The 21293-nt window shown below is 42.5% G+C and overlaps 1 protein-coding gene across 2 annotated transcripts in view; it reads left to right on the top strand.

Annotated features, from left to right (window-relative positions):
* Nucleotides 1–2594: 2594 nt before the first annotated feature.
* The window catches only part of SIN3B (SIN3 transcription regulator family member B), a 57761-nt gene continuing 39062 nt past the window's right edge, over nucleotides 2595–21293 (top strand). Inside the window, exon 1 of one of the 2 annotated variants that reach the window (XM_073656319.1) lies at nucleotides 2595–2844. The gene's annotated coding sequence lies outside the window, so the exon portion shown is untranslated. The remainder of the gene's footprint in view (nucleotides 2845–21293) is intronic. The other variant, XM_073656402.1, reaches the window with a different exon arrangement.

The following is a 21293-nucleotide window of genomic DNA, read 5'->3' on the forward strand; positions in this document are numbered from 1 at the left end:
TTTGTGTCATTCTCAAAACTTTTGGCCATGACTGTATACATACAGTACAGACCAAAAGTTTGGACACACCTTCTCATTTTAAGATTTTTCTGTATTTTCATGACTATGAAAATTGTACATTCACACTGAAGGCATCAAAACTATGAATTAACACATGTGGAATTATATACTTAAAAAAAAGTGTGAAGCAACTGAAAATATGTCTTATATTCTAGGTTTTTCAAAGTAACCACCTTTTGTTTTGATGACTGCTTTGCACACTCTTGGCATTCTCTCGATGAGCTTTAAGAGGTAGTCACCGGAAATGGTCTTCCAACAATCTTGAATGAGTTCCCAGAGATGCTTAGCACTTGTTGGCCCTTTTGCCTTTACTCTGCGGTCCAGCTCACCCCAAACCATCTCGATTGGGTTCAGTTCTGGTGACTATGGAGGCCAGGTCATCTGGTGTAGCACCCCATCACTCTCGTTCTTGGTCAAATAGCCCTTACACAGCGTGGAGGTGTGTTTGGGGTCATTGTCCTGTTGAAAAATAAATGATGGTCCAACTAAACGCAAACCGAATCGAATAGCATGCCGCTGCAAGATGCTGTGGTAGCCATGCTGGTTCAGTATGCCTTCAATTTTGAATAAATCCCCAACAGTGTCCCCAGCAAAGCACCCCCACACCATCACACCTCCTCCTCCATGCTTCACGGTGGGAGCCATCCGTTCACCTTTTCTGCATCGCACAAAGACACGGTGGTTGGAACCAAAGATCTCAAATTTGGACTCATCAGACCAAAGCACAGATTTCCACTGGTCTAATGTCCGTTCCTTGTGTTCTTTAGATCAAACAAGTCTCTTCTGCTTGTTGCCTGTCCTTAGCAGTGGTTTCCTAGCAGCTATTTTACCATGAAGGCCTGCTGCACAAAGTCTCCTCTTGACAGTTGTTGAAGAGATGTGTCTGCTGCTAGAACTCTGTGTGGCATTGACCTGGTCTCTAATCTGAGCTGCTGTTAACCTGAAATTTCTGAGGCTGGTGAATCGGATAAACTTATCCTCAGAAGCAAAGGTGAATCTTGGGCTTCCTTTCTTGGGGCGGTCCTCATGTGAGCCAGTTTCTTTGTAGCGCTTGATGGTTTTTGCAACTGCACTTGGGGACACTTTCAAAGTTTTCCCAATTTTTCGGACTGACTGACCTTCATTTCTTAAAGTAATGATGGCCACTCGTTTTTCTTTACTTAGCTGCTTTTTTCTTTCCATAATACAAATTCTAACAGTCTATTCAGTAGGACTATCAGCTGTGTATTCACCAGACTTCTGCACAACACAACTGACGGTCCCAACCCCATTTATAAGGCAAGAAATCCCACTTATTAAACCTGACAGGGCACACCTGTGAAGTGAAAACCATTTCCGGTGACTACCTCTTGAAGCTCATCAAGAGAATGCCAAGAGTGTGCAAAGCAGTCTTCAAAACAAAAGGTGGCTACTTTGAAGAACCTAGAATATAAGACATATTTTCAGTTGTTTCACAGTTTTTTGTTAAGTATATAATTCCACATGTGTTAATTCATAGTTTTGATGCCTTCAGTGTGAATGTACAATTTTCATAGTCATGAAAATACAGAAAAATCTTAAAATGAGAAGGTGTGTCCAAACTTTTGGTCTGTACTGTATGTGTGTGCTCTGTCTATACATGTGTGTATGTGCTCTGTGTATAAACGTGTGTGTATGTAGCATCCACACTGGCAGCGCAGATGAGATACTGTATGGGGACATGATGCTGTATGGACAGATTGATCTATTAGTAATTGTTCTGTGCCCATCATTCTTCCTCAGCCGACACTCGTCTAACGGCCTGAAATCAGCGTATGTAAATACAAGCGAAACATTTCTGTGTGTGATGCAATGTGTGAGTCTGATGGGACAATATGTGAGCATTTGGGGCCCCACTCTGTCTATTACCGGCCCTGCCTGCCAGTCACGACAAACACACCATTTACCTGCAGATTACCCCCATATAAAGGGTTTTTGAAGGTGACAAGTTCCATTAATGAGTGAAATGAATCCGTCAGGGATGTGTGGGGTGACATGGGGATCTAACTATATACATTACAAGAGGTTATTCCGCTGCCAGTAATGGCAGAATACTGAAGCTTTACCACCCTACTCTTGTCATCCGCCATCAGTAAGGTCCCAGTGGGGACAATACAAGGATTGTCTCATGAAGACCTCTGTATAGCAACTCTAGTTATAGAAGCCAGAAAGGGGGTCCATGAATCTGTATGCCTGGCACAAGCACCGTTACTGGAGCAGGACCTATGGCTACGTCTTCCTCAGACACCAGTGTGTCTTACTGGGAAACTAATAGAAAGGAGTATTATAAGGTAATGTGCAGCAATACAAATGTACAGTGCAGGGGTGTACTACACGAGCCAACCACAACACGCCTTGCATTGCCAAACCTGTGCTGGGTTTGTGTGAACTGCGATCTGATTGGTTGCTATGGAGAGCACTGACACCTTTTGTCTGAACATATAACACGTGACAGAAGCCGCACTCTCTCCCTCCTCTCCCTACAGTCCGCCCCTATGCTCGCCGAGAACACGCCCACTTTCCCGTACACAAGCCTGCCCCTACTATAGCGCTCAGTCTACCTCCGTGCGTCCTTCCCATGGAATGTGCGACCTGACGTCACGCTACGTGCCCTGACGGCGGCGGATTTCCCGTCGTACCTTGTGTTCATTTGGAAGCCTACGGTGTATGCCCGGTGTTAGAGAAAGCGGAGATGACAGCAGCCCCGGTAAGAAAGATGGCGGTGAAGACGGAGAAGAAATAACAGCGGCCGGAGGAGAGGGGGAGGTGAGAACGGGGTTCTACAAGGGAGAGACAACAGGGAGGTCGGAGGACAGTCACAAAGCCACGGAGCATACAGTGACGGAGCCCGAGCAGCGGCGGCAGCGACTATGGCAGCACAGCGAGGGGAGGAGGGTGCAATGTGTGTATAGGAGGAGAGCACTGTGTGTACACAATAACGGGGGTCTGTGTACCTGGACTGGAGGACGGCACAGAAGAGGAGGAGAGCTGTGTGTATATATGTATGTACACACACTATAATGGGGCTCTGTACAGAAGAGGAGGAGGAGGAGAGCTGTGTGTATATGTATGTACACACTATAATGGGGCTCTGTACAGAAGAGGAGGAGAGCTGTGTGTATATATGTATGTACACACTATAATGGGGCTCTGTACAGAAGAGGAGGAGAGCTGTGTGTGTATATATGTATGCACACACACTATAATGGGGCTCTGTACAGAAGAGGAGGAGGAGAGCTGTGTGTATATATGTATGTACACACTATAATGCGGCTCTGTACAGAAGAGGAGGGGGAGAGCTGTGTGTATATATGTATGTACACACTATAATGCGGCTCTGTACAGAAGAGGAGGAGAGCTGTGTGTATATATGTATGTACACACTATAATGGGGCTCTGTACAGAAGAGGAGGGGGAGAGCTGTGTGTATATATGTATGTACACACTATAATGGGGCTCTGTACAGAAGAGGAGAGCTGAGTGTGTATATATGTATGTACACACTATAATGGGGCTCTGTACAGAAGAGGAGGGGGAGAGCTGTGTGTATATATGTATGTACACACTATAATGCGGCTCTGTACAGAAGAGGAGGGGGAGAGCTGTGTGTATATATGTATGTACACACTATAATGGGGCTCTGTACAGAAGAGGAGGAGAGCTGTGTGTATATATGTATGTACACACACTATAATGGGGCTCTGTACAGAAGAGGAGGGGGAGAGCTGTGTGTATATATGTATGTACACACTATAATGCGGCTCTGTACAGAAGAGGAGGGGGAGAGCTGTGTGTATATATGTATGTACACACTATAATGGGGCTCTGTACAGAAGAGGAGGAGAGCTGTGTGTATATATGTATGTACACACACTATAATGGGGCTCTGTACAGAAGAGGAGGAGGAGAGCTGTGTGTATATATGTATGTACACACACTAATGGGGCTCTATACAGAAGAGGAGGGTGAGAGCTGTGTGTGTATATGTATGTACACACACTATAATGGGGCTCTGTACAGAAGAGGAGGAGGAGAGCTGTGTGTGTATATGTATGTACACACTATAATGGGGCTCTACAGAAGAGGAGGAGAGCTGTGTGTATATATGTATGTACACACTATAATGGGGCTCTGTACAGAAGAGGAGGAGGAGAGCTGTGTGTGTATATGTATGTACACACTATAATGGGGCTCTACAGAAGAGGAGGAGAGCTGTGTGTATATATGTATGTACACACTAATAATGGGGCTCTGTACAGAAGAGGAGGAGGAGAGCTGTGTGTATATATGTATGTACACACTATAATGCGGCTCTGTACAGAAGAGGAGGGGGAGAGCTGTGTGTATATATGTATGTACACACTATAATGGGGCTCTACAGAAGAGGAGGAGAGCTGTGTGTATATATGTATGTACACACTATAATGGGGCTCTATACAGAAGAGGAGGAGAGCTGTGTGTATATATGTATGTACACACTATAATGGGACTCTGTACAGAAGAGGAGGAGGAGGAGAGCTGTGTGTATATATGTACACACACTATAATGGGGCTCTATACAGAAGAGGAGGAGAGCTGTGTGTATATATGTATGTACACACTATAATGGGGCTCTGTACAGAGGAGGAGGAGAGCTGTGTGTATATATGTATGTACACACACTATAATGGGGCTCTACAGAAGAGGAGGAGGAGAGCTGTGTGTATATATGTATGTACACACACTAATGGGGCTCTACAGAAGAGGAGGAGGAGAGCTGTGTGTGTATATATGTATGTACACACACTATAATGGGGCTCTACAGAAGAGGAGGAGAGCTGTGTGTGTATATATGTATGTACACACACTATAATGGGGCTCTACAGAAGAGGAGGAGGAGAGCTGTGTGTGTATATATGTATGTACACACACTATAATGGGGCTCTACAGAAGAGGAGGAGAGCTGTGTGTGTATATATGTATGTACACACACTATAATGGGGCTCTACGGAAGAGGAGGAGAGCTGTGTGTGTATATATGTATGTACACACTATAATGGGGCTCTATACAGAAGAGGAGGAGAGCTGTGTGTATATATGTATGTACACACACTATAATGGGGCTCTACAGAAGAGGAGGAGAGCTGTGTGTATATATATGTATGTACACACACTATAATGGGGCTCTACAGAAGAGGAGGAGGAGAGCTGTGTGTGTATATATGTATGTACACACACTATAATGGGGCTCTACAGAAGAGGAGGAGAGCTGTGTGTGTATATATGTATGTACACACACTATAATGGTGCTCTACAGAAGAGGAGGAGGAGAGCTGTGTGTGTATATATGTATGTACACACACTATAATGGGGCTCTACAGAAGAGGAGGAGAGCTGTGTGTATATATGTATGTACACACACTATAATGGGGCTCTACAGAAGAGGAGGAGGAGAGCTGTGTGTGTATATATGTATGTACACACTATAATGGGGCTCTATACGGAAGAGGAGGAGGAGAGCTGTGTGTATATATGTATGTACGCACTATAATGGGGCTCTATACAGAAGAGGAGGAGAGCTGTGTGTATATATGTATGTACACACTATAATGGGGCTCTACAGAAGAGGAGGAGAGCTGTGTGTATATATGTATGTACACACACTATAATGGGGCTCTACAGAAGAGGAGGAGAACTGTGTGTATATATGTATGTACACACTATAATGGGGCTCTATACAGAAGAGGAGGAGGAGAGCTGTGTGTATATATGTATGTACACACTATAATGGGGCTCTGTACAGAAGAGGAGGAGAGCTGTGTGTATATATGTATGTACACACACTATAATGGGGCTCTGCAGAAGAGGAGGAGGAGAGCTGTGTGTATATATGTATGTACACACACTATAATGGGGCTCTACAGAAGAGGAGGAGGATAGCTGTGTGTATATATGTATGTACACACTATAATGGGGCTCTGTACAGAAGAGGGGGAGAGCTGTGTGTGTGTATATATGTATGTGTACACACTATAATGGGGCTCTGTACAGAAGAGGAGGAGGAGGAGAGCTGTGTGTATATATGTATGTACACACACTATAATGGGGCTCTGTACAGAAGAGGAGGAGAGCTGTGTGTGTATATATGTATGTACACACACTATAATGGGGCTCTGTACAGAAGAGGAGGAGGAGAGCTGTGTGTATATATGTATGTACACACTATAATGGGGCTCTGTACAGAAGAGGAGGAGAGCTGTGTGTCTATATATGTATGTACACACACTATAATGGGGCTCTGTACAGAAGAAGAGGAGAGCTGTGTGTATATATGTATGTACACACACTATAATGGGGCTCTGTACAGAAGAGGAGGAGAGCTGTGTGTATATATGTATGTACACACACTATAATGGGGCTCTGTACAGAAGAGGAGGAGAGCTGTGTGTATATATGTATGTACACACTATAATGGGGCTCTGTACAGAAGAGGAGGAGAGCTGTGTGTATATATGTATGTACACACACTATAATGGGGCTCTACAGAAGAGGAGGAGAGCTGTGTGTGTATATATGTATGTACACACTATAATGGGGCTCTACAAAAGAGGAGGAGAGCTGTGTGTGTATATATGTATGTACACACACTATAATGGGGCTCTGTACAGAAGAGGAGGAGGAGAGCTGTGTGTGTATATGTATGTACACACTATAATGGGGCTCTGTACAGAAGAGGAGGAGAGCTGTGTGTGTATATATATGTATGTACACACTATAATGGGGCTCTGTACAGAAGAGGAGGAGGAGAGCTGTGTGTATATATGTACACACACTATAATGGCGCTCTGTACAGAAGAGGAGGAGAGCTGTGTGTGTATATATGTATGTACACACACTATAATGGGGCTCTACAGAAGAGGAGGAGGAGAGCTGTGTGTATATATGTATGTACACACACTATAATGGGGCTCTGTACAGAAGAGGAGAGCTGAGTGTGTATATATGTATGTACACACTATAATGGGGCTCTGTACAGAAGAGGAGGAGGAGGAGAGCTGTGTGTGTATATATGTATGTACACACACTATAATGGGGCTCTATACAGAAGAGGAGGAGAGCTGTGTGTGTATATATGTATGTGCACACTATAATGGTGCTCTGTACAGAAGAGGAGGAGAGCTGTGTGTATATATGTATGTACACACTATCATGGGGCTCTGTACAGAAGAGGAGAGCTGTGTGTGTATATATGTATGTGCACACTATAATGGGGCTCTGTACAGAAGAGGAGGAGGAGAGCTGTGTGTATATGTATGTACACACTATCATGGGGCTCTGTACAGAAGAGGAGGGGGAGAGCTGTGTGTATATATGTACACACACTATAATGGGGCTCTGTACAGAAGAGGAGGAGGAGAGCTGTGTGTATATATGTATGTACACACTATAATGGGGCTCTACAGAAGAGGAGGAGAGCTGTGTGTGTGTATATATGTATGTACACACTATAATGGGGCTCTACAAAAGAGGAGGAGAGCTGTGTGTATATATGTATGTACACACTATCATGGGGCTCTGTACAGAAGAGGAGAGCTGTGTGTGTATATATGTATGTGCACACTATAATGGGGCTCTGTACAGAAGAGGAGGAGGAGAGCTGTGTGTATATGTATGTACACACACTATAATGGGGCTCTGTACAGAAGAGGAGGATGAGAGCTGTGTGTATATATGTACACACACTATAATGGGGCTCTGTACAGAAGAGGAGGAGGAGAGCTGTGTGTATATATGTATGTACACACTATAATGGGGCTGTACAGAAGAGGAGGAGGAGAGCTGTGTGTATATATGTATGTACACACTATAATGGGGCTCTACAGAAGAGGAGGAGAGCTGTGTGTGTGTATATATGTATGTACACACTATAATGGGGCTCTACAAAAGAGGAGGAGAGCTGTGTGTGTATATATGTATGTACACACTATAATGGGGCTCTGTACAGAAGAGGAGGAGGAGAGCTGTGTGTATATGTATGTACACACTATAATGGGGCTCTGTACAGAAGAGGAGGAGAGCTGTGTGTGTATATATATGTATGTACACACTATAATGGGGCTCTGTACAGAAGAGGAGGAGGAGAGCTGTGTGTATATATGTATGTACACACACTATAATGGGGCTCTGTACAGAAGAGGAGGGGGAGAGCTGTGTGTATATATGTACACACACTATAATGGGGCTCTGTACAGAAGAGGAGGAGGAGGAGAGCTGTGTGTATATATGTATGTACACACACTATAATGGGGCTCTACAGAAGAGGAGGAGAGCTGTGTGTATATATGTATGTACACACACTATAATGGGGCTCTACAGAAGAGGAGGAGAGCTGTGTGTATATACAGTGCCTACAAGTAGTATTCAACCCCCTGCAGATTTAGCTGGTTGACACATGCGGAATTAACTTGGCATTGTGACATTTGTACTGTAGATCAGCCTGGAAGTGGGAAATGCACTGCAGCAAATATTGTTTTTGCTTTTTTTTTTTTTTTTTTTTTTTTAAACGTTAAAAGTTAATTCAGAGTGTCATTTATTATTCAACCCCTCAAACCACAAGAATTCTGTTTGGTCCCCCTAAAGTATTAAGAAGTAGTTCAGGCACCAAGAATAATGAGCTTCACATGTGTGGATTAAAGATCTCTTTTGCCAGCCTTTTCTGACTATTTAAGACCCTCCCCAAACTTGTGAACAGCACTCAGACATGGTCAACATGGGAAAGACAAAGGAGCATTCCAAGGCCATCAGAGACAAGATCGTGGAGGGTCACAAGGCTGGCAAGGGGTACAAAACCCTTTCCAAGGAGTTGGGCCTACCTGTCTCCACTGTTGGGAGCATCATCCGTAAGTGGAAGGCTTATGGAACTACTGTTAGCCTTCCACGGCCAGGACAGCCTTTGAAAGTGTCCTCGTGTGCCGAGGCCAGGCTTGTCCGAAGAGTCAAGGCTAACCCAAGGACAACAAGGAAGGAGCTCCGGGAAGATCTCATGGCAGTGGGGACATTGGTTCAGTCAATACCATAAGTAACGTACTCCACCGCAATGGTCTCCGTTCCAGACGAGCCCGTAAGGTACCTTTACTTTCAAAGCGTCATGTCAAGGCTCGTCTACAGTTTGCTCATGATCACTTGGAGGACTCTGAGACAGACTGGTTCAAGGTTCTATGGTCTGATGAGACCAAGATCGAGATCTTTGGTGCCAACCACACACGTGACGTTTGGAGACTGGATGGCACTGCATACGACCCCAAGAATACCATCCCTACAGTCAAGCATGGTGGTGGCAGCATCATGCTGTGGGGCTGTTTCTCTGCCAAGGGGTATGGCCATCTGGTCCGCATCCATGGGAAGATGGATAGCACGGCCTACCTGGAGATTTTGGCCAAGAACCTCCGCTCCTCCATCAAGGATCTTAAGATGGGTCGTAATTTCATCTTCCAACAAGACAACGACCCAAAGCACACAGCCAAGAAAACCAAGGCCTTGTTCAAGAGGGAAAAAGTCAAGGTGTTGGAGTGGCCTAGTCAGTCTCCTGACCTTAACCCAATTGAAAACTTGTGGAAGGAGCTCAAGACTAAAGTCCACATGAGACACCCAAAGAACCTAGATAACTTGGAGAAGATCTGCATGGAGGAGTGGGCCAAGATAACTCCACAGACCTGTGCCGGCCTGATCAGGTCTTATAAAAGACGATTATTAGCTGTAATTGCAAACAAGGGTTATTCCACAAAATATTAAACATAGGGGTTGAATAATAATTGACCCACACTTTTATGTTTAAAATTTAATAAAATTCAACTGAGCAGCATAACTTTTTGGTTTGTAAGATTTATGGTTCTGTTCATAAAACCTACTCTCGTTTGCAGTTTGAAGGCTCTAACTTATTTGCATCTTATCAAACCAGCTAAATCTGCAGGGGGTTGAATACTACTTGTAGGCACTGTATGTATGTACACACACTATAATGGGGCTCTACAGAAGAGGAGGAGAGCTGTGTGTGTGTATATGTGTATGTACACACTATAATGTGGCTCCGTACAGAAGAGGAGGAGAGCTGTGTGTGTATATATGTATGTACACACACTATAATGGGGCTCTACAGAAGAGGAGGAGGAGAGCTGTGTGTATATATGTATGTACGCACTATAATGGGGCTCTGTACAGAAGAGGAGAGCTGAGTGTGTATATATGTATGTACACACTATAATGGGGCTCTATACAGAAGAGGAGGAGAGCTGTGTGTGTGTATATATGTATGTACACACTATAATGGGGCTCTATACAGAAGAGGAGGAGAGCTGTGTGTGTATATATGTATGTACACACACTATAATGGGGCTCTGTACAGAAGAGGAGGAGGAGAGCTGTGTGTATATATGTATGTACACACTATAATGGGGCTCTATACAGAAGAGGGGGAGAGCTGTGTGTATATATGTATGTACACACACTATAATGGGGCTCTGTACAGAAGAGGAGGAGAGCTGTTTGTATATATGTATGTACACACACTATAATGGGGCTCTACAGAAGAGGAGGAGAGCTGTGTGTATATATGTATGTACACACTATAATGGGGCACTGTACAGAAGAGGAGAGCTGTGTGTGTATATATGTATGTACACACTATAATGGGGCTCTATACAGAAGAGGAGGAGAGCTGTGTGTGTATATATGTATGTACACACACTATAATGGGGCTCTATACAGAAGAGGAGGAGAGCTGTGTGTATATATGTATGTACACACTATAATGGGGCTCTGTACAGAAGAGGAGGAGGAGAGCTGTGTGTATATGTATGTACACACTATAATGGGGCTCTGTACAGAAGAGGAGGGGGAGAGCTGTGTGTGTATATATGTATGTACACACTATAATGGGGCTCTGTACAGAAGAGGAGGGGGAGAGCTGTGTGTATATATGTATGTACACATACTATAATGGGACTCTGTACAGAAGAGGAAGAGGAGGAGAGCTGTTTGTATATATGTATGTACACACTATAATGGGGCTCTATACAGAAGAGGAGGAGAGCTGTGTGTATATATATATATGTATGTACATACTATAATGGGGCTCTGTACAGAAGAGGAGGAGGAGAGCTGTGTGTATATATATGTATGTACACACTATAATGGGGCTCTATACAGAAGAGGAGAGCTGTGTGTATATATATGTATGTACACACACTATAATGGTGCTCTGTACAGAAGAGGAGGAGGAGAGCTGTGTGTGTATATATGTATGTACACACACTATAATGGGGCTCTACAGAAGAGGAGGAGGAGAGCTGTGTGTATATATGTATGTACGCACTATAATGGGGCTCTGTACAGAAGAGGAGAGCTGAGTGTGTATATATGTATGTACACACTATAATGGGGCTCTATACAGAAGAGGAGGAGAGCTGTGTGTGTGTATATATGTATGTACACACTATAATGGGGCTCTATACAGAAGAGGAGGAGAGCTGTGTGTGTATATATGTATGTACACACACTATAATGGGGCTCTGTACAGAAGAGGAGGAGGAGAGCTGTGTGTATATATGTATGTACACACTATAATGGGGCTCTATACAGAAGAGGGGGAGAGCTGTGTGTGTATATATGTATGTACACACACTATAATGGGGCTCTGTACAGAAGAGGAGGAGAGCTGTTTGTATATATGTATGTACACACACTATAATGGGGCTCTACAGAAGAGGAGGAGAGCTGTGTGTATATATGTATGTACACACTATAATGGGGCACTGTACAGAAGAGGAGAGCTGTGTGTGTATATATGTATGTACACACTATAATGGGGCTCTATACAGAAGAGGAGGAGAGCTGTGTGTGTATATATGTATGTACACACACTATAATGGGGCTCTATACAGAAGAGGAGGAGAGCTGTGTGTATATATGTATGTACACACTATAATGGGGCTCTGTACAGAAGAGGAGGAGGAGAGCTGTGTGTATATGTATGTACACACTATAATGGGGCTCTGTACAGAAGAGGAGGGGGAGAGCTGTGTGTGTATATATGTATGTACACACTATAATGGGGCTCTGTACAGAAGAGGAGGGGGAGAGCTGTGTGTATATATGTATGTACACATACTATAATGGGACTCTGTACAGAAGAGGAAGAGGAGGAGAGCTGTTTGTATATATGTATGTACACACTATAATGGGGCTCTATACAGAAGAGGAGGAGAGCTGTGTGTATATATATATATGTATGTACATACTATAATGGGGCTCTGTACAGAAGAGGAGGAGGAGAGCTGTGTGTATATATATGTATGTACACACACTATAATGGGGCTCTATACAGAAGAGGTGAGCTGTGTGTATATATATGTATGTACACACACTATAATGGTGCTCTGTACAGAAGAGGAGGAGGAGAGCTGTGTGTGTATATGTATGTACACACTATAATGGGGCTCTGTACAGAAGAGGAGGAGGAGAGCTGTGTGTATATATATGTATGTACACACACTATATTGGGGCTCTATACAGAAGAGGAGAGCTGTGTGTATATATGTATGTACACACTATAATGGTGCTCTGTACAGAAGAGGAGGAGGAGAGCTGTGTGTGTATATGTATGTACACACTATAATGGGGCTCTGTACAGAAGAGGAGGAGGTGAGAGGCGTCAGACGGTATCCAAGGGGTAACGTATCCTAAGTCAAGTGACAAGGCTCATTGGAGAGTAAATATTGACTTTTAGGATTTCTTCTTCCTATAGGTGGCTCTAGAGTTCTAGTATTCTTCTTTCCGAAGAGACAAGTTGTATTTTTATATACATACTAACGGGAATATTGTATACCCTGGACCGGAGGGCTGCTTCACAGAAGAACAGCGTGTATATTTATATACACAATAATGGGGCACTCGTACACCATGGACTGGGGGGCTACTCAGAATAGGAGGAGACCTCTGAGTGTAATATATTACTACACACACACATTACACACATAATCACACACATCGAAATTAAACATGTTGTTATACTAAGATTCATAGCTTTGTGTAGCATACAGTATATATTTATTTTACACTCACCTGCAGCTCTGCTCTTATTAACCCGGCAAACCCTGTACCCCTGCCCTTTCATCAGTAATGACCCCACAACTGTCCAGTACATACACATTGAATTATGGGTCTTTGAGAAAATGGTATAAGGCCTCTTACGTCTGTCAATGGAAAGAATAAAAAGTTATAGCTCTTTGAATAAGGAAAGGATAAAATGAAATTGCATAATGAAAACAGTCTGTGTCCTTAAAGGGTTACTTTATAACTTTTATATTGATGAACTGGTGTGGGTCTGACACCCTGCACCTCAATAGATCAGTTTTTCTCAGTGCCACTGGATTTTTTCCTGAGCGTTTCTGCATCTCCCTGGCAGAAAAAACGCGTGCGGATTGTACATGCGGATTGTACATGTGTTTTTCCTGCCAGGGACATGTGGATGTGAAGCGTTTTGATCAATGCAATTTCACATGAGGCTTGTCAAGTACTTTCCAACCGATTTTAGCATCACTTGGAAAGTGCTTGACAACTTGGTCACACTATATAAATCCATGGAAACAGCATGGATTTTTTATAGTGTGACCAAGTTAAAAAAAAAGAATAAAAATGGTAATAAAAAACAAAAAACATTATACTCGCCTTCCGATGGCTCCCGGTCTCCTTATCCGATGCGTCCGGTCTTCCCGGTGTCTCGCGGTTGTGTAAAAGGACCTTCCATGACGTCATTTAGTCATGTGACAGGTCACGCGTCCGCCGACGTCGATAAAATAAACACGCCTGTTGTTTATTTATCTCAGCTATGATTGTCCATAAAATGATCTTTATTATGCACCCTTGGTTTGAACAATCTCTCAAAGCACAGTTCTGCCCCCTTTCTCTTTGTTGATACAGCACTCACTTGCTTAGAACAAGCTCTTGCTGAACTAAAGACAGGACCTATCATACCCACACTGACACACACTATGCATTTGCTCAACTCCTGCACTAACCAACACATCCCTTTTTCTTGTCTGCTGTGGCCACTCGCTACCTGGTTGCATATACAGGTGCTTCTCACAAAATTAGAATATCCTCAAAAATGTAATTTTATTTCAGTTCTTCAATACAAAAAGTAAAACTCATATATTATATAGTCATTACAAACAGAGTGATCTATTTCAAGTGTATATTTCTGTTAATGTTGATGATTATGGCTTACAGCCAATAAAAACACAAAACTCATTATCTCAGTAAATTAGAATACTTTATAACAACAGCTTGAAAAATGTTTTTAAAATCTGAAATGGTGGCCTACTGAAATGTATGTTCAGTAAATGCACTCAATACTTGGTCGGGGCTCCTTTTGCATCAATTACTGCATCAATGCGGCGTGGCATGGAGGCGATCAGCCTGTGGCACTGCTGAGGTGTTATGGAAGCCCAGGTTGCTTTGATAGCAGCCTTCAGCTCGTCTGCATTGTTGCGTCTGGTGTCTCATCTTCCTCTTGACTATATCCCATAGATTCTCTATGGGGTTATGGTCAGGTGAGTTTGCTGCCAATCAAGCACAGTGATTCTGTTGTTTGTAAACCAGGTATTGGTACTTTTGGCAGTGTGGACAGGGGCCAAGTCCTGCTGGAGAATGAAATTTCCATCTCCAAAAAGCTTGTCTGCAGAGGGAAGCATGAAGTGCTCTAAAATTTCCTGGTAGATGGCTGCGCTGACTTTGGTCTTGATAAAACACAGTGCACCTACACCAGCAGATGACATGGCTCCCCAAACCATCACTGATTGTGGAAACTTCACACTAGACCTCAAGCAGCTTGGATTGTGTGCCTCTCCACTGTTCCTCCAGACTCTGGGACCATGATTTCCAAATGAAATGCAAAATTTACTTTCATCTGAAAACACCTTGGACCACTGAGTCCAGGTCTTTTTCTCCTTGGCCAGGTAAGACGCTTCTGGCGTTGTCTATTGGTTATGAGTGGCTTGACACAAGGAATGCGACACTTGTAGCCCATGTCCTGTATACGTCTGTGTGTGGTGGCTCTTGAAGCAATGACTCCAGCAGCAGTCCTCTCCTTGTCAAACTCCCCCAAATTTTTGAATGGTCTTTTCTTAACAATCCTTTCAAGGCTGCGGTTATCCCGGTTGCTTGTGCACCTTTTTCTACCACACTCTTTCCTTCCACTCAACTTTCCATTAATATGCTTGGATACCGCACTCTGTGAACAGCCAGCTTCTTTAGCAACGACCTTTTGTGGCTTACCCTCCTTAGTCTACAGAAACAGACTAAGGGACCTTTTTAAACGTTTAGGAAGCCTTTGCATGTGTTTTTTGTTAATTAGGGTTGAGCGAGTATGTTCTGTCCGAGTATGCTCGGGCCGAGCTTCGAGTATTTATAGCTGCTCAGTGATGAGGTTAAATCGCTCCCGTGTGCGTGATTTGCAACTGTTTGACAGCTTTATTACATGTGAGGAATGTCTATTTCTTACACATTCCTCACATGTAATAAAGCTGTCAAACAGTAGCAAATCATGCACACGGGAGCGATTCAACCAGATCACCGAGCAGCTATAAATACTCGGAGCTCGCCCGAACATACTCGCTCAACACAATTAATTATTCTAATTTACTGAGGTAATGACTTTTGTGTTTTCATTGGCTGTAATCCATAATCATTAACAGAAATAAACACTTGAAATAGATGACTCTGTTTGTAATGACTCTATAATGAGTTTCACTTTCTGTATTGAAGAGCTGAAATAAATTTAATTTTTGATATTCTCATTTTGTGAGAAGCACCTGTATAGTGAGCGATTGGCTGCAGTAGCTAGGAAAGAGGGATGCGTGCTCACCTGCTTGGCTCCAACAGTGTTTGCGTGCATGGCCAGGTTTTCAGTTCAAGCTGTGATTGCTCTGGGGAAGCAAGCACTGTCAGTCAACAGAGGAGGAGGGGTGCAATGGTGCACTTTAAGTTTGGCCATGCCAATAGAGCACCTTCATTTGAATAATAAAGATACTGAGAAAACTTAAGAGGAATGAGTCCCGTAGGTGACTGATTAGTGTAAACTCAGTTGTGAGGGTGACACTCCATTTTAATGACCTGTGTTTATCTTAATTGACCAAATGCTTTTTACCTATTTTTATACATGTAATTTATTTGAGTTGCCAAAATAATTTTTGCCCCATATTTTAGACATAAATAAGGCTGTTGGTAGCTTAATTTAAAAAAATATATTTATTTTTTAGTTTAATTAGGGGAAAGTTCTTTATTTTAACACACTTGGCAAATTTAAAGATTAACGTATTGAACTAGTGTTGTGAAAATGTTTGCCCCCTTCCTGATTTCTTATTCTTTTGCATATTTGTCACACATAAATGTTTCAGATCACAAAACAAATTTAAATATTAGACAAAGAGAACACAAGTAAGCACAAAATGCAGTTTTTAAATGAAGATCTTTATTATTAAGGGAAAAAGAAATCCAAACCTACAGGGCCCTGTATAAAAAGTGATTGCCCTTCTTAAATTAACTGTGGTTGATAACCTCTTTGGGAAGCGGAGTTCAATTTCCCTAGCCACACACAAGCCTGCTTACTGCCACACCTGTTCTCAATCAAGAAATCACTTAAATAGGACCTGCATGACAAAGTGAAGTAGATCAAAAGATCCTCAAAAGCTAGATGACATGCTGCGGTCCAAAGAAATTCAGGCACAAATGAGAAATAAAGTAATTGAGATCTGTTAGTCTGGAAAAGGTAATAAAGCCATTTCTAAAGCTTTGGGACTCCAGGGAACCACAGTGAGAGCAATTATCCACAAATGTTGAAAACATGGAACAGTGGTGAACCTTCCCAGGAGTGGCCGGCGGACCAAAATTACCCCAAGAGCGCAGCGACGACTCATCCAAGATGTCACAAAAGACCCCACAACAACATCCAAGCAACTGCAGGCCTCACTTGCCTCAGTTAAGGTCCGTGTTCATGACTCCACCAGAAGAAAGACAAAAACCGCTGCTGAACAAAAATAACATAAAGGCTCGTCTAAGTTTTGACTGAAAGCATCTTGATGATCACCAAGACTTTTGGGAGAATACTCTGTGGACTGACTAGACAAAAGTTGAACTTTTTGGAAGGTGTATGTCCCATTACAACTGGTGTAAAAGTAACGCAGCATTTCAGAAAAGGAACATCATACCAACAGTAAAATATGGTGGTGGTAGTGTGATGGTCTGGGGCTGTTTTGCTGCTTCAGGACCTGGAAGACTTGCTGTGGTAAATGGAACCATGAATTCTGCTGTCTACCAAAAAATCCTGAAGGAGAATGTCCGGCCATCTTTTCGTGACCTTAAACTGAAGCACACAAGGGTTATGCAGCAGAACAATGATCCAAAACAAACCAGCAAGTTCACCTTGAATAGCCTTAAGAAAAAACAAAATGATGACTTTGGAGTGGTCTAGTCAAAGTCCTGACCTTAATCAGATTGAGATACTGTGGTATGACCTTTAAAAAGGCGATTCATGCTCGTAAACCCTCCAATGTGGCTGAATTACAACAATTTTGCAAAGATGAGTGGGCCAAAATTCCTCCAGAGCATTGTAAAAGACTCACTACCAGTTAGCAGCAACAACTGCAATCAAGCGTTTGCGATAAGGGTGGCCCAACCAGTTATTCGGTTTAGGGGGTATTCACTTTTTCACACAGGGCTCTGTAGGTTTAGATTTCTTTTTCCCTTAATAATAAAGACCTTCATTTAAAAACGGAGTGTTTACTTGTGTTATCTTTGTCTAATATTTAAATTTTGTTTTGTGATCAGGAACATTTAAGAGTGCCAAACATACAAAATAATAAGAAATCAGGAAGGAGGCAAACACTTTTCACACCACTTTAGGTCACCTAATTTGTTTAGGTTGTTTTGATGCATATTATTTCAGTCTCCGGTGAATGGCTATGATAACAGATTTTGTTGACCCTGTCGTGTTTTTTTTGTTTTTTTAAACTTGTGCTTTATTTTTTGTTACAAAATATGTCCCCAAGAGCTGCTTCGCCATACTTTTTGCTGTTTTCTACTGTAATTGGTGCATGCAAAGGTTTCCTATTTAGGGTAAACTGTCCTCTCGAAACCAGTCACTGTCAAAGATGACTGACTGGGTCTGCTAAGACTAAGCAGTTATGCCAAGCTGCAGCCGATCAGCGACCGCTGATTTGATTGCTGTAGTCGCATATCACAACAATTTCATGTGACCAACTGAGAACTGCAGCTCTGACCTTGCAGGAATGGGGCAGCCCCAGTAGGCGAGTATTGATTGTTTGTATGTTTTATGGGGAACTGAAGTAATTAAGCAGCAGTTATCCAGTAGTGGATGACCCCTTAAATCAGTGCTTAAGAACCTATTGATAAATCTATAACTTGAGCTTAGTCACGACCGGATAACCTTCATCTTTTGAGATATACAGTACAGACCAAAAGTTTGGACACACCTCATTTTAAAGATTTTTCTGTATTTTCATGACTATGAAAATTGTACATTAACACTGAAGGCATCAAAACTATGAATTAACACATGTGGAATTATATACTTAGCAAAAAAGTGTGAAACAACTGAAAATATGTCTTATATTCTAGGTTCTTCAAAGTAGCCACCTTTTGCTTTGATGACTGCTTTGCACACTCTTGGCATTCTCTTGGATGAGCTTCAAGAGGTAGTCACCGGAAATGGTTTTCACTTCACAGGTGTGCCCTGTCAGGTTTAATAAGTGGGATTTCTTGCCTTATAAATGGGGTTGGGACCATCAGTTGTGTTGTGCAGAAGTCTGGTAGATACACAGCTGATAGTCCTACTGAATAGACTTTTAGAATTTGTATTATGGCAAGAAAAAAGCAACTAAGTAAAGAAAAACGAGTGGCCATCATTACTTTAAGAAATGAAGGTCAGTCAGTGCGAAAAATTTGGCAAACTTTGAAAGTGTCCCCAAGTGCAGTTGCTAAAACCATCAAGAAACTGGCTCACATGAGGACCGCCCCAGGAAAGGAAGACCAAGAGTCACCTCTGCTTCTGAGGATAAGTTTATCCGAGTCACCAGCCTCAGAAATTGCAGGTTAACAGCAGCTCAGATTAGAGACCAGGTCAATGCCACACAGAGTTCTAGCAGCAGACACATCTCTTCAACAACTGTTAAGAGGAGACTTTGTGCAGCAGGCCTTCATGGTAAAATAGCTGCTAGGAAACCACTGCTAAGGACAGGCAACAAGCAGAAGAGACTTGTTTGGGCTAAAGAACACAAGGAATGGACATTAGACCAGTGGAAATCTGTGCTTTGGTCTGAGGAGTCCAAATTTGAGATCTTTGGTTCCAACCACCGTGTCTTTGTGCGACGCAGAAAAGGTGAACGGATGGACTCTACATGCCTGGTTCCCACCGTGAAGCATGGAGGAGGAGGTGTGATGGTGTGGGGGTGCTTTGCTGGTGATACTGTTGGGGATTTATTCAAAATTGAAGGCATACTGAACCAGCATGGCTACCACTGCATCTTGCAGCGGCATGCTATTCTATCCGGTTTGCATATAGTTGGACCATCATTTATTTTTCAACAGGACAATGACCCTAAACACACCTCCAGGCTGTGTAAGGGCTATTTGACCAAGAAGGAGAGTGATGGGGTGCTACGCCAGATGACCTGGCCTCCACAGTCACCAGACCTGAACCCAATCGAGATGGTTTGGGGTGAGCTGGACCGCAGAGTGAAGGCAAAAGGGCCAACAAGTGCTAAGCATCTCTGGGAACTCCTTCAAGATTGTTGGAAGACCATTTCTGGTGACTACCTCTTGAAGCTCATCAAGCGAATGCCAAGAGTGTGCAAAGCAGTCATCAAAGCAAAAGGTGGCTACTTTGAAGAACCTAGAATATAAGACATATTTTCAGTTGTTTCACACTTTTTTGTTAAGTATATAATTCCACATGTGTTAATTCATAGTTTTGATGCCTTCAGTGTTAATGTACAATTTTCATAGTCATGAAAATACAGAAAAATCTTTAAATGAGAAGGTGTGTCCAAACTTTTGGTTTGTACCGTACATTGGAGAAGTATAATTCCAAATGGGAGGTTACTTAAGCAGAATTTGCAACCTGCTTAAATGTCAGTTTTATAACATGTTGTCTGGAGCAATAGCTTTCCATGGGTGCAGGAGAAATCTGAAGCTACGGTTTGGCTTTTGGGGTAGTTTTAGATTGACCGCACGTTGCTTGGCCCTGTTCATGTGTGTTGCATCTACAGTTTTTAATCCATCACACAGGAAGTCATCAGCAGTGCAGTGACTTTTAATTGGCTTTGTCTGCTTTTACTGCCACTGAGGTGTCCATTGTTGTGAAATCTAATATGCAAATTGCCTCTTCAGAGAAAGAGGAGTTGAACTGACCATTGTTGTGAAGGAATTGATGCTCCCTCTCCAACATAGATGTGGGGACAATCCTTTAGACATCTTACTTCTGCAGGCATTGAGGAGTCCAGGTGGTGGTATTATGTCAGGGTTTAATCTCAGGTTGCTACGGTTTTTCTGTTACCTTAAAGGGTAACCGGCTTTTTTTTTTTTTAAAAAAAAAAATCATAAAATAGTACACAAAGAAATAAGGAAACTTTGTAATATATCCTATCGAAATAGTCTTTTTTTTTTTTTTTTTCCTGGACTGATCTTTCATTCTCAGTTCAGGGATCAAATCTGATATCATCGAATACAGATTTCCCTATTAGTGAGAGAGGTGACGGTTGGGGCTCATAAAGTTCTATAGAAAACCTGAATTGTTGTTTCAGGAGAGCTTGCAGCAGGATGTCTGTCTGCCACTAGCTATTCCCTTCTCCTCCCTCTTTCCATAGAATTTTAAAAGCATCAACTGTCTTATATCTCATTAATGTGTAAATCTGTCTTCATTGCATACAGATTTTACCTATGAATTGAGTGTGAAAGATCAAACCAGGAGGAGAAAAAAGCTAATTTCTCTGTTAAGAAATATTATAAAGTTGCCTATTTTCATATGTACTATTGATGAAACTACTAAAACATTGTTTACTATTTAAAGGTAATCTGACAGCAGGTGTTTGCTTTTTAATGTAAGAGCAGCACAATGTAGGGCAGAGAGCCTGATTCCAGGGATATCACCTGCTTGGCAGCTT

This window comes from Phyllobates terribilis, unplaced genomic scaffold (genome assembly GCF_046119375.1).
Source record: "Phyllobates terribilis strain yellow unplaced genomic scaffold, ASM4611937v1 Scaffold_1__5_contigs__length_1240528914, whole genome shotgun sequence".
In the NCBI taxonomy this organism is placed as follows: Eukaryota; Metazoa; Chordata; class Amphibia; order Anura; family Dendrobatidae; genus Phyllobates; species Phyllobates terribilis.